General features: G+C 37.1%; 1 pseudogene; it reads left to right on the top strand.

The window, feature by feature from the left end:
* LOC135206794 (retinol dehydrogenase 11-like) overlaps positions 1-14,435 on the top strand; it is a 17,657-nt pseudogene extending 3,222 nt beyond the window's left edge.
* The last annotated feature ends 1,268 nt before the right edge of the window (positions 14,436-15,703 follow it).

The raw sequence follows: 15,703 nt of genomic DNA, 5'->3' as shown, positions 1-15,703 counted from the left end.
GAAGTATGAAATAACTCCTTTGCATTTCACATCTGCTGTCGGTAATTTGTTAGGACAGTAATCTTTTGTTCAACCCGCTGAACATTTCCTGTTTCTTTGGAGTCTTTACAATCACGTTACTTCAGTTTTAACAAACGAGAGAGATTTTCTCTGTATAAACATATGCCGGTAATGGCACAACGGTTGATGATATGCAATGACTGAAACAGGTGCCCGAAATTTAGCATTTATAGTTTGTTTGGAATCGAGATTGAACTTGATATTTTAAAGTGAATGAGGCTTTTCTACATGCATGGAGAAAGTAGGTGACAATTACCTTCAATTAAAAATATAATTAGCAACATTCTCTCTCTCTTTCTCGCCCTTTAAAGAAACATGAAGGAAGACGGAAACCTTTTCACCGTCTTTCTTATGGTATACTTTGAGCACAAATTGCAAATGGTATTAACTCGCATACTGTATATATCGACCTTCCTTCACCATCGGGAGATCCATAGATCGATTTTTCCATTTTTTCACAAACTCCTGTTGCCAATTGTAGCGGATCACAGCCATTGTAAAAAAAACGGGCGCCTATATATATATATATATATATATATATATATATATATATATATATATATATATAGACACACACACATATATATATATATATATATATATTATATTATATGTTACTACTTTCAAAATGCATATATCTTCTCCTTGACTGTATAAAATGTTATATATGAGCTTTGCAACATTTTTCAGATTCCTTAGCTAGCTTTAGAGTTATGATGTTAAAAATGTGTGTTCAGATTTCGCATAACGTAATTTAAAAAGAGTATACAACGTAAAATGTAAAGAAAGAGAGAGATTATCTTTGTCCGTTCGAAGCTAGAGTTGTTTCAGTAACTTTTCATCGCCTTGAGATTAGAGGAACTCGAGTCTCTGTTGTTTTTAAAAACATGTCAATCATCTTGCTTGCTCGAGTCTGTCTCGATCGGGTACGTGTCTTTGTTGAGCTAGTACGTACATGACTGTATATTGGTTTCATATGTGTACTTCTTTGCCGAAACCAATTGCGGATTTCACGAGTTTTTCTGTAAAGTTGCGTCATGTTCGTAGCTTCTAGAAGCATTGCATCATCTTTTGCATGCTAAAAACGTTTTGTGCCATCTCCACTATCCAGTTTCCGAGAGCAAAAGATTTCATTTTTTCTTAGAACCGCACAGCGTTCAGACCTCCTCTCTCTCTCTCTCTTGCTCGTTCAGCACTTTTGATTTCAAAGTAATGTAACGATTTAATACTTAATGAATGGTCACTCATAACTTGAAGATTTCAGATTGGATATTTCTTAGAGTTATTTAGTATTATTTAGTGCTTTTTGTTGGAATCTAACAACATTGTAAAGTGTGTAACGGCACCCATTTTTGAGAAATATTGTGAATTGTTGTGGTGAATTTTTGAACAAGCTGCAGCAGAAAGAAAGAAATTGGTATACCAAGAAGGTAAAGCGTGTTATATTTTTATTAGTTGCAACTAAAAACTAAGGTTAAACCCCTAATGGTTTACGAAAACTTTAAGAAAAACTAATAAAACTAATAGTTAAACAAGGTTTGGAAACAAAAATTTAAACTAATATTGACAGTGGATAGAAAAAATAATTTATATTTTTACACATTGCAAACTTTTGTATTTTGTGTTTGTTTCATTTGAAGTGATTTTTATGTTTTGTGCATTTATTCATTTTCTTATTGAAGTGTGTCTTTTTCTTATATTCTGTGTGATTAGTACTTTTTGCAATTTTGGTATTTTCCACATTTTTCTGTGTTTTCATTTGCATTCACAATTTGATTAACTTAGTTATTTTCATTACTTAATCGTTGCGCATTTAATTGAATTTAACACTTGTGAATTAATTTGCATTTACTTAGAATTCTTTTCAAGTTTTATTGTAGTTTAGCACTTGTGAATTAATTTCCAAATTTTAAATATTGCCTAACACTTTGAATTTTGATTGAATTAATTTTCTTGAATTTTGTGATAAATTAATTTTGATTTAATTTTACATAATTGATTCAGGAATAAATTAAACTTTGCTTTGTTTTCAAGTAACAGTAATTTCCTTGATATTGTGAATTTCACTTATAAATTTTGAGTTTAATAATAAATTATTTTGTATTTAAAATTTTTCTAAGTGTTTTAATACACCAGTATATTAGTGATTATCTTTGGTGATTTATTTAGGTAGAAACATAGAGTGGTAATTGATCTGTTTTCCTTCAATTTACTTGAAGTGACTTAGAACCAGGGAAGTACTTAGACTTCTGAAATCAGGGAAATACTTAGACATTTAAAGTTGTTGATGGAGTGATGCCCTTTAATTAAATTTAATTACTTACAAGATACCTCACCCACTTTTGATGAACTCATCTGATTTTCTGCAATACTGGTAAGTTGTTTAAGGGATTACTGTTGCCTTGAGAGTATTCAGTCGTTTAGTACCTGTGATGAAGGTTCAGGTGTCTGGCTGTTGTGAGGTAACAATTAATGAATGGTAAGTGTAGTAACCAGATACTTGGCACTTCGTCACGATATATACATACATGCATATAATGAACGTAAAGGAACGTGTTTCACAGAAATAAATTTCTGACTCACATCGGGACCAAACCGTGGTCTTTCAAATGAGAGGCCAGGGGGTTACCAATTCACCCTCACAAGCTAGTGTGAATTGATAACACCCCGGACTGGGGTTCGGTCCGGTGGTGAGTCATAAATCTATATATATATATATATATATATATATATATATATATATATATATATATATATATATATATATATATATATGTATATAATATAAATATATATATATATATATATATATATATATATATATATATATATATATATACTTTATATATATATATATAATGTGTGCATGCATTTTATATAAAATGAATGATTGAGGTAAATCTACTGAGTGTTCTTGCCGTTCATATAATTATCTATTGCCCAGGATACTATACTTTGACCATGTGGCGTTTAGGATAGTTGGAATCATTTCGTTAATTGTGGCTGTTCGGGTCATCTACCAACGACGGTCAGGGGTTTGTCCTTCGAAAAAGACTATTGTATGGAAAAACTGCAATAGTCACTGGTTCTTCGGCAGGTATGTGGACTGCGACTCTCTTCATTCGTTTTTAAAAATTGTCACCATATTTTCTTGCTGATGAGTCTCCACTGAAATTGGTTGTCATTTGTCCTAAACTTTCATTTTCTCATTATATACCGAAGATAAATATTTGTTTATTTTTTCCCTGTTTGATTTCGACATCTTTTCCCCTCCCCTCTCTCTCATTCTTATTTTACATGTGTTTCAATTTATGTCCCTACTTTTCTGATGCAGTTATTGGGGATTTTCGAGGATGATGAAGAAATTAATCATGATTTCAGTGACTTTCACATCTACAGTATCTCTAAAGTAACGGAGAGGTCTGATTTTCTAGTTAATACTCCGACTTTCTCTTGATGCTAAATCTTGCAAGTGTTAGATGCAGTTTTTCAACAGATTTCTAAAGGAGTATAAATGAAGTATGAACCCATATCATGAAGCATTAAAATTATTCATCACTTTTCAGGTATCGGGAAGGAGACAGCGAAAGACTTGGCCCGCAGAGGCGCTCGTGTCATCCTTGCTTGCAGAAATGTAGCGAAGGCGAAAAGAGTAGCAGGTTTGTAGCAAAACAACTGTTTTTTTTTCTTCCTTTTTTTAATGATTGATTTCCTCTGCAAGTAAGTATTTTTCCTTCTGTATTCTTCACCTTTTTATGGCCTTTCCTCCCTTAAACTGGTTGCGTTTTATGGTAGCATTCTGATCGAGCTTATGGCCTTATTCTTATTATGAATAATAATTACATAACACTCGAACCAGCACTTCGATGATGGGCTGTTATTTTCTCGCCCCGCCCACCTTTTTAGATGCTCTTCAGGAGGGAACTACCCTCTCACCTTACATTTTAACGTCTACACTGATGGTGTTCGAAAACTTTGTTTTTTTATATATAGAGATATTCTAATATATAATTGTGGATTTTTTAACAATTTGTTCTTCACGAGACTGTGAATTTTTTCACAACAACAACAACAACAACAACAACAACAACAACAACAACAATAATAATAATAATAATAATAATAATAATAATAATAATAATAATAATAATAATAATAACAAACTTACCTGAGGCTGTTAATAAGAAGTTTTAACTAATCCGTATCTTTACTTATATTTTAATCAAAGGAACAAAATATTAAACATTAATCATAAATTTCTGTATCCAGTGAAGATTTGCACTTTATCCTTCGCAGGAAATATGAAATATTTTCCTCTTGAGTTCTGTTTCAGCAATTTTCATGATAATGAATGATAATAGGCACGAGCTAAAATCCTCTGTTAAAGTGACAAATATCTTTCAAAAGACGACATCATCGGGACGACCGGGAACGGCCAAGTCTACGTCAAGCAACTGGACACCTCCGACCTCAACTCCGTTAGGAGGTTCGCGAAGGACATCATCGACAACGAAAAGCAGCTCCACATTCTGGTACGCATCGTCCCGTTGGCAGGGGCGTCGTTTGGGGGGTGGCCACTGGTTCCCTTTATGACACTGATGCCCCCACCCCGAGACTTGGTTTGCCTCCCTAGGCTTTGAAATAATCATAATAATAAGATTTACTCCAATGTGAATTTTATATGGCTTTAAATGCTCCAAAATGCGCACAAATTTCCAAAATTTTCCAACCATACTATAACTTCTAAACGTTTTTTTGTAATACTGCATGATTAAAAAATACAGGGAAAATACTATAATCCATGACTCCTGAGTTAACTAGGGAATGTACTAAGCACAGTAAAATAAACTTACGAATAATTCGACATTCGAACTGCCGTCTAGAATGTAACTCGTTCGCCATGTCGGGTAATGGCTCATACCAATTGCTTGTGTTCTATATTTTCACATTACACTTAACTATTACACTTTATTTCTCGCCAACAGGTAAATAACGCTGGAATGGCGGCTCCAACCCAAAAACAACTGACCTCGGATGGCTTAGAACTAACGATGGCAACAAATCATTTCGGACATTTCTCTTGACCACACTGCTCTTAGGTAATGTATAGCCCCGCCCGCCTTAGTAATAGGTGTTCACCTGGGATTCTGTTCTGTATGGGGTTTCCTTCATTTGGGGAGTGGTTATTCACATGGTGGAAAATGGATTCCCTTTAATGGGAGTGGGTATCCACCTCAGGTCCTTTGTTAGGAGAAGACTGGATTCCCTTCAGTAGGAGTAGGTATTCACTTTGGGTACTTTCTAGGGAGGAGACTGGATTCCCTTCAGTGGAAGTGGGTACTCACTTGAGGTTCTTTGTAAGGGGGAGACTGGATTCCCTTCAGAGGAAACTAGGGTCTTTGTAAGGGGGAGACTGGATTCCCTTCATCATGTTGCTTTTACTCAACCAATGACAAACCCTTTGAAATTCTTTAGTCAGTTTTTAAGTTTAAAATATTCCTTTTTCTCATAGACCTGAATAAACTGCTGATGTGCTGTTTTTGTTAATGTATCAGTTATTACAAATGTATCATTTTAATTCACCTTTTAAGCAAGATGAAAAGGTAGGATCTAAAGTGTTAAAATGTCAATTCTATGTTTTGAAATTTAACAACAAAACTAAATTTTTCATGATAATAATGAATTGCTAGTATTTACCGAATATGATAGCGAAAAATAACGGTTCTAATAACATCAGTGAAAACCAAATATAGGATTGATCTAAACTTTGTATAAATTGCTGTTTTAGAATTATTTACTGAAATGAATATATGTTTATAAATAATGTGCATTACTAGAATTGGGTTCAAAACATTCCCATGTTATGTAATGTCAAGAAACTTTTATTTGCGTATTGTGTTAAATTTCAATTTCACATGGAGCAAATTCAAGACATTAAATTCTATAGTTTGAGCTTTATGAGTAGATTTTAGTAAAACACATTATCTTATATAATTAACTAGTGTCTCGACAACATTGCAGATCTCCTGAAGAAAAGTGCACCAAGCAGAGTCGTCAACGTCTCCTCAATTGCTCATTCCTTTAGCAAGAATTTCGTGGTAGATGACCTGAATTATGAAAAGACGCCATATCCTGGCTCATCGGCCAGTTACGGACATAGCAAATTAGCTAATGTTCTTTTCACTGTGGAACTGGCAGAGAGGATGAAAGATACAGGTAGGGAAGGAGGAGTTGAAATACAAATGGCATTCTCTTCAATGGGAGTGTGTTCGCCCGTGGTGCTTTCTCGCGGGGGGGGGGGGGGGGGGGGGGGGGGGGGGGTGGCTGGATCCCTTCAGTGGGAGTGGGTATTCACCTAAATGCCTCATTGTTTATTTGTGAGGCTTTAGATGAAGTTTATAAGAAAACCAATCCATGGGGATAGCTTTTTTTTTTTTTTTTTTTTTTTTTGCAATTCAGTTTAAAGCTACGTTGGATGACATTACATACTTGCCGACTATAGTCTAAGTTTAATAATTCAAAATTCATTTGAAGCAGATTGGTGGCACTGTCTTGTGCCATGGAGGGCCGTAAAGAAAGATGCCAAAAGTACACTCTTGTAACTGAATGGATAGTGTTCAATGATCAATGACATTATAATCTAAAATCTGTCTTTATAGTCGGGTTTACCAATTAACAAGGACAGGTTATAGTGCATGTGATTGTTTTTATACAAAATTCACATTTGTTTTTTTTTTATATCAATATTTTATGGCTAAAATTTAAAGATGAATGCTTAACACTAATAAAATGTTTTTTTTTTTTGTTTTTTTTTTTTATAAACCAACTGTTTGCTTTTTCTATCTCTATTCATTTAACTTCAGTTTTCCCTGTAACATGAAATAGAAAGAACACAACACTGCAGGATTCCTGCTTTGCACAGGTATAATTCTGAGGTGTAATATTGGTAAGCCACTTTACAAAAATGAACTTGAGCTTCGATCACTAGATTTTCAGACCAAATGTGGAAGGCGTTTGGTGCACATTTAATTTTCACATATCTAGTGAAAAGAGGTACGACTCCCCTTCCTTGCACCTGTCAATTGCTATCCTTTGGGTTATGGAGGAGTTATGGAGTTCCATTTGACAACGTCGTGTGTGTGTGTGTGAGAGAGAGCGAGAGAGAGAGAGAGAGAGAGAGAGTAGAGAGGATAGTTGGTGGTTGGATGGTTAACGATTGGATTGGCTGTTGGAGAGTTCTGAGTTGTCTGCTGGTACTGTTAGAGATCAGAGTTCATTGTTTTGAGCGAGTCTTTAGTCAGAAGCTGTGATAATCAGTTGTGTTAGCAGCTGTCTGTGGAAAGTATTGAGGGATTGGTTAAGTTAGTTGAGTAGTGTGCTATTGGTTTATTGCTGATTGTTTTTGGATTTGATATTGGTTGCTTAGGAGTTGTTGTGCTGTGAGGTTTTTGTTGAGTTGTATGTGAGTTCCTGTTGGATTATATGTGAGTTGTTGTGGTTGAGGGTTGTTGTTGGTGTTGTTAGTGGGTGTGTGTTTTGCTTTTTTGTGTTGTTGTTTTTTTGGAGTTGGTAATTGTTTGTGCATTGGTCTTTTGTTGTGGTTGCGTTCCTTGGTTGTTGTTGAGTTGTGGTTGTGTTCCTTGTTGGTTTGCTGTGTTGTTGAGTTGTGGTCCTTGGGTGTTGTGTTGTTGAGTTGTGGTCCTTAATTGTTGTTGTTGGGTTGTGGTTCTTGGTTTTGTCGTGTAGTTGGTGGTGTCTCAGTGACCTTGACCAGTGGACAGCACAGCATAGCCCGGAGTATCTGGAGTGGTTGGTAAGTACATGTGTTTGTTTTTTTTGCTCTGTGTGTAGGTATGGGTCAATTGTCCTGCTTGTATTCTGTAGTGTAAAGAGGAAATTGTGATTGAGGGTGGGTTTGGTAGCTGGAGTGATTAGGTTTATGTTGGGGGGATTTACCCGCTTGTTTTTTAAAGCTTGTGATCCCGCAACATTATTTTTTGGCGCCCGAACAGGGACAGTTGGTGCGGCAGTTGCAGGACGATTGTGGTGGAGTGGTGTAATTGGTGGAGAAAGTGAGAATGGAAGGGTTGAAGGAGATAGAAAGGCTGAAGGAAGAGTTACGGTTGGCGAGGGAAGCTAAGGAAGGTTGGAAGTGGAGAATGAGAGGTTGAGGGTAGAGTGTGAGGAGCTGAAGAGCGAGTTAGAGGAAATGAGAGGAATGCTAAGGAGTGCGAATGTGGAATTGAAAGAAGAGGTGAAAGGAGCGGAAGAGAGAATGGTTGAGAAATGGACGAAAAATTCGGGTTAATGATGAATTCAGTGCAAGAGATGATGCAGGAAATGATGAAGGGATTTATGGGAGAGGGAGCTGCAGGAGGTAGGCCTACTGGGTCTTGTGATGTGCCAGGAGTTGTAAAGAATGTGAAAGAGTGAGTGGATGAGAGTAACCGTGACGAAAGTGAGAGGGAAAGAAGGGTCAGAATGGAAGTAGTGAAAGTGAGAGTGAGAGTGAGCAGGAAGTACGAGAGGCTGTGTATATGAGAGAGGTACGCCGATGTGCACAATACGAGGAATATGGTAGTAGGGACATAGGGGACTTTTTTTGAGGAATATGAGAGGTATTGTGAGGCAAAGTATGGGGATAACAAGAGTCTAGGCAAGAGTTAGGTAGCTTTTTGACAGGATATTTGTTGAGTATGTATGGGGTAATGATGAGTGTAGGGAATGTGCCATATGATAGTGTGAAAGCCAGGATTGTAGAACAGGCAAAGAGGATAAAGAATAGCGTTAGATATAGGAGAAAGCAAGATTTTGAAGCAGCAAGAATGAATGTTGGTGAGTCATTGTCAATGTATGTCTGTAGGTTAGAAACATTAGCCAGGAAAAAGTTAGGGATGAAGGGATAAATGAGTGTAAGGAGTTAGTGCAAAAGTTGTTGGCGACTGTACCAGAGAGCATATACGAGTTTATGAATCTGCAACGTAAGGAGAAAATGCAATGGACGAATGAAAGATTAATGTGGAACGACATTTTAGAAATAGTAGAAGATTACGAGCTAGATAGGTGTATGAAAAAGAGTAGAAGTGTTAGTGTTAGGACTGAAGTAGCTGAGGTTATACCAGAATTTAAAAGCTATAGGGAGGCAGTTTTGGAAGGGCCGAAGCGAATGGCAGAGCAAGCGGTAGATAGAGTGTTAGGGCAAGTAATGTGTGTGTAGTTGGCCCTAAAAGAGATAGGAGTGCGAATTTTGGAAGAATGGGGTCAGTTAATTGTGAGCGAGAGCAGCAGTGTTATAGATGTGGTAAGCCAGGACACAGGAAGAATGAATGTCGGTGGGCATTAGGAGCGTGCTTCGGGTGTGGGCAAACAGGGCATTTAGTGAGCGAGTGTCAGAAAGATAGGGATATTAAATGTTATAGGTGTGGACAGGCAGGGCACATAGCTAGTGGATGTCGGGGTACCCGTATGAACGTAGTTTGCACCAACTGCGGGAAGAACGGGCATTATGCTAGGATGTGTAAAGAACAGCGTGCGAAGTCTGTTGAATGTGGAATGGAAGGTCACGTGGCGAGTGTGTGTAGGCAAAAGAGGATGAGTCAGACTGGGAATTCGGGAAACTAAGGGAAAAGGGGATTCAGTTGGGTGGGTCATCTAGTGTGCGGCAGTATGTTCAGGAGAATGTGATGAGTGAGTGGTTGAAAGTGAATAAATGTGAGCCAAGTATCAGTGAGCAAATGGGTCTGGAAGATCGGCAGTTAAGGGTTGGCTGAATATGGAAGAAAGCGGAATGAAAGGGAGAAACGTGAGCTACATGATAGAGGGGTTAGTGTTAGGGTAGTAGTGGATAAGGCATGTAATACAGATGACTTTGAGGGGAGGAATGATACGTATAGTGTGTGTGGGTTTGAATTGTCAGGGTTTAGTGAAGTTTCACCAGGAAGGGAATCAGATAGTAAGGATGTAGTTGGCAGTATGAATGAGTCTCTTCAGGAGTTTGGCAGGAGTGTAACTGAGGTAAGTGATTAAGTGGCAGAGTTACGAGAGATATTCGGACAAAAGTTAGAAGGGGTAGATGAGATAGTGAATGGGATTTGGGAGGATGGTAGTGAGGGAGATGGTAATGGGAGTCTGACTGGAAGTGGTCTGGGAGAAGTTGATGGTGGTTGTAACTGAGTGTGGTATGAGGGCCCTCAAACAAGATCCAGGGGACCTGCCGTCCAAGCATCCGTGGTGTTGCGGAAGGCTATTTAGTGTGGGTGTGAGTGTAAGGAGACGTTGTGCATGTAATGGGGGAGGAAATATGGAGGGTTATGGAGTTCCATTTGACAACGTCTGTGTGTGTGTGAGAGAGAGAGAGAGACGAGAGAGAGAGAGAGAGAGGAGGTGGGGGGGGGGGGGGGGGGGGTGGGGGGGGGGGGGGGAATTGGTGATTGGATGGTTAACAAATGGAGTTGGCTGTTGAGAGTTTCTTTCAGTTGTCTGCTGGTACTGTTAGAGATCAGAGTTCATTGTTTTGAGTGAGTCTTTAGTCAGAGGCTGTGATACTCAGTAGTGTTAGCAGCGGTCTGTGGAAAGTATTGAGGGATTGGTTAAGTTATTTGAGTAGTGTGTTTATTGGTTTGTTGCTGATTGTTGTTGGGTTTGATATTGGTTGCTTAGGAGTTGTTGTTCTGTGAGATTTTTGTTGAGTTGTATGTGAGTTCCTGTTGGATTATATGCGAGTTGTTGTGGTTGAGGTTGTTGTTGTTGGGTTGTTAGTGGGTGTGTGTGTTTTGCTGTTGTTGTATTTTTTGAGTTGGTAATTGTTTGTGCATTGGTCTTTTGTTGTGGTTGTGTTTCTTGGTTGTTGTTGAGTTGTGGTTATGTTCCTTGTTGGTTTGCTGTGTTGTTGAGTTGTGGTCCTTGGGTGTTGTGTTGTTGAGTTGTGGTCCTTAATTGTTGTTGTTGTTGGGTTGTGGCTCTTGGTTTTTGTCGTGTAATTGGTGGTGTCTCAGTGACCTTGGCCAGCACACAGCACAGCATAGCCCGGAGTATCTGGAGTGGTTGGTAAGTACATGTGCTTGTTGTTTTTGCTCTGTGTGTAGGTATGGGTCAATTGTCCTGCTTGTATTCTGTAGTGTAAAGAGGAAAGTGTGACTGAGGGTGGGTTTGGCAGAGTGATTAGGTGTTAGGGGGGGGGGGGGGGGGGGGGGGGGGGGGGGGGGGGGGGGGGGGGGTTTATGGGGGGGGGGGGGGGGGGATTTACCCGCTTGTTTTTTTTTAAAGCTTGTGATCCCGCCACAGGGTCACAAATAGCATTGTCGTAGCCTTTTAATCGTTCTGTAAATGCACTACTACCTAGGTAACGTGACAAATGTAGCGACCTTATCTTCCATTCGCAAACTGTTTCTCTAATTGCCTTTGGAAATAAGCCCCACTCATCTTTGCGTTTTATGCAATAGGTTATATCTCCCATTTTACCCGTGCAATGAGAATACTAGTATCACAAGTTCCAGTAATGAATAACATTAGATGTTCTGTGACAAGCTTCACGTTAACATCTGAGGTATGCTTCATCAGTAGCTAATCACAGTATTATTTACCCAGTTATCTGGTATTGTGGTGTGAAAGAGGTAGATAAGTAAAAACTAACTGTTTTTGCCCCAAATATATCACGAAGTTCGCAACAGGACGTCAGATTTATTCCGGGTAATCTCGTACTTCTATTTCCCAACTACTCTACTGGATTACGTTGTCAATAAGCTGCCGATCACATAAAAAGAGACACAGGTTGGAGGAAAAACATATCTATGAATTTCATATACAGTTTCGGAGCGCTTCGTCACCTCTCTCAAGTGTGCCTCCACACTGAAGAAGGAGCATGACGCTTCGAAACTGTGTTGGGATTTAATAAATATATTTGTTCTCCAAATTGTGGTTTTTTTCCTAGTTTTAAAGTTCGATATAGATCTGTTATCATTAAGCTTTCGATCAACTTCCTTTACAAACAACGTAGTGAGACAGAGAGAGAGAGAGAGAGAGAGAGAGAGAGAGAGAGAGAGAGAGAGAGAGAGAGCGAAAAATGCTTAATCCACATCTCATGCACCAGTGATCCCCAAGTTCCCTTTCACAAGATAGAATATTGTGGAGTATTGAAGGTAATGTCTTATGCACCAATAACCCTCCCGTTTTCCCTTTCACCTGGAACTTAATCATATGAACGCCTTCAGGTAATAAGAGATGCTTGTGCCAATACAGTTTATTTCATCACTCTTTTTCTTTCTTGTCGATAGGGGTGACAACGAACTGCCTTCACCCTGGATTTGTAAACACCGAAATCTTTTACAAACAAGGAGTTAAAATAATAAGCTTTCTGGTCGGATTTCTCTTCGTACTGATGGGCAAAGTAAGACTCGAATATCACCATGTTTTAGTAATCCTTCTAAAATTAAGGAAATAATAGTTAATTAATCTACTTAGGAACTCAAAGGTGACCAGTGGATTCACAACATAAACACTAGGGTGAAACTCATACGGTTTTATAATCGTGTGGTCGGATTTCCACTGTTTAATTTTACAAAAAGCTACAAGTTCACGAAAGAACAAAAGAAGAAAATTCAAATATCAAATGGATTTTAAAATGTTATCGAATTGTTTTAAGCACATGTTTATCAATGACAACATCACTTGTAATGAAACGTGCATTTTATTTTAAAAATGTGTAGGATGTGATCCTTGTGTACTGCAGTCCACCATATTTATGAATTATTTTGCTACTAATGTGAATCAAACTTTGGCTCCCTTTCCTTGCGTGCATCCTTTACGAAATGTCTGCATCTCTTTATTTTCACAAGTATCTGAAACCGAATATGTTTGGTTAAAGGAACACATGAGGTCCCTGTTATGTATCTGATCTGAAATGTGAGAAAGGTGTAAAATTTAGATATAATTACAGTAATGCTGAAACCAGTGACATTTTACTACTAATGATATTATCTTATACATATTTGCCCCCAAGAAGTTTAAATACCGTCTCTGTGAAAGGTCTCTTGCTAATTGCATTTTGCTTTAATTTTAAGTTCTTTAGGTGAGTTGTTTATGTTCATAATTAAAATTAAAACATTTTTACAGTGAAACGGCCTTTAAGCTTACGTTATATCCAAAAGTCTTTTAATTATAATGATTAAATCAACAATAATCCTCTTAAAATACTGATGATATACTACAGAGGATTAGATTGTAGGTTGATAGGCAAAATTCATAATTACAAAGCATCAGACCCCAAAGGGCTTCAGGAGCCTAATCCTGATGCCATGGAAGTCTTTTACATTATAAGACATTTTAATTTTGCATTTTCAGGATGAAGCGCTCGGTGCTCAAACCTCTATCCATTTAGCGGTGTCAGAAGAAGTGGAAAAAATCTCCGGAGAATACTTCGCTGACTGCAAGGTAAAATCTGTGTTCGTCTCTGTTGACAGACCCGTTTGTCGTTCGAGCAAGGAAACTGTCATTGCGGAATTGATACTCTTACAGCAGTACCTTATGTTCTCTTCATTGAACATAACATTTTCTTCACCCAACATCATTATGAAAAATGAATAAATAAAATAAATAAAAAAAAACTAGCTTTATAACACTGGCTAACTTACATTTAGGATATATGTCTAGTCACAGTCTTTGGTCCATGTAAAAAAATACTATAACAATCAAAATCACGACTTAAGTACTATAATCATTTTAGCTCTAACATTACAGATTCTTACTTCGTGTGAAAATGACCAGGAGTCAACAATTAAACTACTATGTAAAATCTTGAGGGGCATTCACAGGTAACTGATGTTTTGCCATAGAGGGTAAAGAATGCAAAATAAAAGGTCAGGAAAGCAGCAGGTAGAACAACTATTTCGTTTTGGTTAATCTTATCCTGCATGTCTAAGTGAAGTTCATCTGTGATGAGCTTAATAGCAAGGCCTATCACGGAATTGCCACACACGTATATATATATAATATATATATATATATATATATATATATATATATATATATATATATATATAGCAAAGTTTTATCTTTATCTGTTCATCGCAAACTTTGCCCGAACATCACACTTTCTTTATTACCAGCATTTTCGAATGTTAGCATTTCGAGGAATTATATCTGAAATTTGAGATAATCCACACATGTCACTAATTAATAATTTATCTATTTATTTACTTTCAGATTTCACCAAGATCGGATCTGGCCAAAGATCGAGGACTGGCAAGAAACTTTGGGAGGTGAGCGAGACGCTAGTCAACCTTAGTCAGGAAGACCTCAATTATGGAAGAAAAATAGAAATAACAAAATATCGTAGTGTGACTCTCTCTCGGGGGAGGGTTCCAGGGCTATTTCCCTAAAAAAAAAAAAAAAAAAAAAAAAAAAAAAAAAAAAAAAAAAAAAAAAAAAAAAAAAAATTGTTGGTATTTGTGAGAGAATAATTTACTATAGTAGATTCACATTAACCGTGCATCTGATGTCTAAGCCAGTCCCCTACAACGCTCCTGATTGGCTGTTGATAGCCCTCAGGAGAAGTGGAACATACATCCTGCCTATGTGAACTTTCTCGAGACACTGAGAGTTTCCAGCCTGTGACTGGTTTATCAACAGCCAATCAAGAGTGAAGTGAATCTACTATAGCAATTCTTGATAATATTGTAAAAAAAAAAACTTATTCATTACAGAAATGTCTAAACTAAATATATTATTATAGGTTTCGGTTCTCACAATTATTACTCGACAGGCAAGTCTTTTAACATTTTTGTTGGATCACCTGCATATGAAATTTTCTTTGAACATTGATGACTGATTTGTTTTTACTCCCGAATGACTCTAAACCATTTTGATAATTATATACGTATATCGTAACATGTGTAAAAGACATTTTTATATACTCATATTTTTGTTCAGTATCTGTAAATGTATTAATAATGGGTTTTTCTGTCCTCTGCAGTCCCAGACTCATTTAACAATATCTATAATGAATGTATTTATTTATTATTTTTTTTTTACGAATCAATCATAGATGTACATTCTTATGCATAAAATTATCAAACATTTCTGTGGAATTACTCCCAATCACCATTTATTATAAGAATAATTAATTCCATCCAGTTTAGTCTGGAAATATTAATTTATGAACGTAGTGCAGTTAAGTGTATGAATCTGTTGTTTATAAATGATTGCGTTTTAGATAAGGATGGTTTATGAAACTGTAAGCAGCCGCACAGATTGAAGAGTGTCATACAAACAAGGGACTATATTATTGTAATTATAATTAATATTCTTGCACATTACTATGCATGTCTGTGTATAACTTAAATTGTATTTGAAATAAGAACTGAAGTTAAAGAATGTATTTGCATGACCACATAAAGATTCACGTTTATCAAATTGTTTCATAAGACAAACCCTATGCATAGTGACTGTCCAGGTGCATAATTACATAACTTCCCTGTCCTTCCTTGCGTGGAGAGTCGACTTGGACAGACCGGTGACCATATTCCATTTTCTTTGGTTTGCTTATTTTTGTTTCTGACCAAATAAGCATATGATTTTATTCGTATCAGGGTACGTATTAGACATTCTTTCTAAACTTCCCTGAGTTAAACATCATTTATGTCAGATT

Source organism: Macrobrachium nipponense, chromosome 31 (genome assembly GCF_015104395.2).
Source record: "Macrobrachium nipponense isolate FS-2020 chromosome 31, ASM1510439v2, whole genome shotgun sequence".
Taxonomy (NCBI): Eukaryota; Metazoa; Arthropoda; class Malacostraca; order Decapoda; family Palaemonidae; genus Macrobrachium; species Macrobrachium nipponense.
This window is presented reverse-complemented; position numbering and strand designations above follow the sequence as displayed.